We start from the raw sequence: 2,890 nt of genomic DNA, 5'->3' as shown, positions 1-2,890 counted from the left end.
GTATACATACTGTTATACCCCGTATTTTTGTACGTTGGATTATTCATAAGCTAATCGCCGTAAGTTCAAGGACAAGATTAATTTTGAGATATGAGGCAAGGACTTTTTAATCCCGATTTTAATAATGCACGACTTGCTAGCTAATTACTATTAGTATGGAAACATTAATGAAGATTGGGGATTAATTAACCATGATTAGATTATTAAGTGGGGATTAGTAATTAATTAAGATTAATTAAGCTAAATAGACCACTAAGTGGGCCCCACAAGACATGGCTGAATCTGATTGGTGTTGAATTAAGTAGGACACATGTCATAAGGGTTGAACACTTGTCAACATGGTAGCTTACATATAAATAGCCATAAGATGATTCATATTTCATATACTTCATTCATAAGTCTTCACCAAAGTAAATTAAGAGAGAAGGGCTCCTAAGCTAGAGAGAGAGAGAGAGAGAGTCACGGCCAGCCATGGCAGCCACCTAGTGAAGCTCACGGCCAGCTCCTCCCCCACCTTCTACACAATTGAGTTGATGAATTTCAAGTCCAATTAGAGAAAAAAAAATATAAAGATTACAACAGCCATGGCAACTCACGACCATGGTTGATCTTGAGGGAGTCCAAGTTCTTGTTAATAAAAGCTTAAGTTCTAAGGTGATTTAAACATTCCAAGGTGATTAGTCACGTGAATTAATCCATTGGGGGCAGCAAGAACATTTGTTATTTGAAGCTACAGATTTCAGCAACGTTAAGGAGCCAAGCTTGTTAAGGTAAGATTTAATTCTCTCTTGCATGTTTTAGAGGTGGTTTGGACTTTGTATATATTGGTAAATGTGGAATTGGATGTAAGAAATGGTATGTTGATGTTGAGGTTTGGTTTGGGCCGTGGGGGGGGGGGGGGGGGGGGGGGGGGAGGGGGGGCTGTTTTAATTTAGAAATGATGGGTTAATTTTAATTAGCGTTGTTGTTATTGTTGTCATTGATTACATAATGAAAATGGAAGGATTTGATATTTTAAGTGGAAGTTGTATTTGTTTTAGGGGTTGTTTGGGACGTGTTGTTGTTGGTGTTGAATTGGAGGACTAAGTGTAATTAAGATTATGTGTTGGGTTATGGTAATTGTTGAACTATTATAAAGTCATTTCGATGAAGTATGGTGGCTGTAGATTATTAGGAGTAACTTGAATATGTCGTAGCCGTTATGTTAGCGATTATTGAATGTTGTAACGCGTGGGCTGATTGGAATGTTATGTGGGCTGTTCGGAGTATTCATGGATCATGTCTTAGCTAGTCTTAATATAGTATTTGAACGTGTGGTTGTTGATGTTGACTTGGTCGTTTTATAGTTGGCTTGAAAGAAAGGGAAGTGAACAATATAGGGGAAGTGCTGCCCAATTGTTTAGAAATAAGCTACTACCGTTGAAGTACGTTTTATGCCTTTCCGTAGCTTAACCATAGTCTTGACGTCTTAATATAGGTTGAGACACTTCAGACAGCGTATACGTATCGTATCACGGATAAGCGTTAAAGGTATGTAAAGCTAACCCTTCTTTCTTTTTGGCATGATTCATATGAAACGAACAAACGACGAATGTATAAGTTTCTATTCTTAGAGACGCTAGGATGGTTAATGTTCTTGGTTTCCATAAGTTGTTTCATATTGTCTCGATATGTGTCTATGACTCCTGAAGTTCCATTTGACATAATTCATAATGTCGTTCGAGGGATACTTGACATGACTGCCTTCGTTGATATTCAAGTGTTAGTTCATTCTGTCTATCCTATCGAGTCTCAGATGATGATTTGATTTGCATATGGTTACTCACTACTCTGCTCGTGCATGTTGTTATTATATCTTTCACCGAGTCCCGGGCCAGGTATGTTCTCGTGCACAGTGTCACTGCATTGCTCACCGAGTCCCTCACTAGAGGGTCGGGTACGGTATATATATATATGATATGATGATATGATGATGTGATTATGGCGCCAAGGATGGTATGTGATGACTTTATTCATCGAGTCCCGTAATGGGCCGGGTATGATATATGATATTGATATGCATGATTTACATTTCATAAGGCAAGTGTATTGGTATTTTGAATGTCATACTTGTCTCCTGTAATCTCTATTTCAGTCATGATCCTCTTTATTGTATTTCATGCTTTATATACTCAGTACATATCTCGTACTGACCCCCTTTCTTCGGGGGCTGCGTTTCATGCCCGCAGGTACGGATACCAGGTTTGGTGATCTTCCAGCTTAGGACTTCTACTCAGTTGTCTTGGAAGAGCTCCATTGTTCCGGAGCCCAGACTTTTGGTACAGATCTTTTGATGTATATATATGTTTATCCAGGGGTACGGCGGGGCCCTGTCCCGTCATAATTCACTATCGATACTCTTAGAGGTCTGTAGACATATGTGTGGGTTGTGTATAAGTTTGTTCAGCTGTGTCTATACGATGTGCTTTGGATATGTTCGTCTGTAGTGGCAGCCTTGTCGGCTTGCGTATCATATTGACATGTAATGGCAGCCTTGTCGGCTTGTGTATGGTATTGATATGTCGTGGCAGCCTTGTCGGCTTGCGTATCATATTGACATGTAATGGCAGCCTTGTCGGCTTGCGTAACATATTATATTTTGATTAGTTATGACTCCTCAGGAGACAGGTTATCTGGATACATATATATGATGACGTTATGAACCTTTGGGGTTCTTTTGCAAGTTTCCATATTGTTCTTAAGAATCAGTTTGTCTATATTTAACCGGTACGTATACGAGTGTCCAGCTCGGGCACTAGTCATGGCCCACGGGGTTGGATCGTGACATATACATAATAGCACCTCACTATAGCAATTTGAAATTTTTAAATAAACATTGTTATTATAAAGA

General features: G+C 39.2%; 1 long non-coding RNA gene across 1 annotated transcript; it reads left to right on the top strand.

The window, feature by feature from the left end:
• Positions 1–410: 410 nt before the first annotated feature.
• LOC132633744 (uncharacterized) lies at positions 411–2,668 on the top strand. The gene is made up of 3 exons (XR_009579777.1): positions 411–770; positions 1,478–1,530; positions 2,229–2,668. It is a non-coding gene; the product is annotated as an uncharacterized LOC132633744 (long non-coding RNA).
• Positions 2,669–2,890: the final 222 nt, after the last annotated feature.

The sequence above is a fragment of the Lycium barbarum genome, chromosome 3 (assembly GCF_019175385.1).
Source record: "Lycium barbarum isolate Lr01 chromosome 3, ASM1917538v2, whole genome shotgun sequence".
In the NCBI taxonomy this organism is placed as follows: Eukaryota; Viridiplantae; Streptophyta; class Magnoliopsida; order Solanales; family Solanaceae; genus Lycium; species Lycium barbarum.
This window is presented reverse-complemented; position numbering and strand designations above follow the sequence as displayed.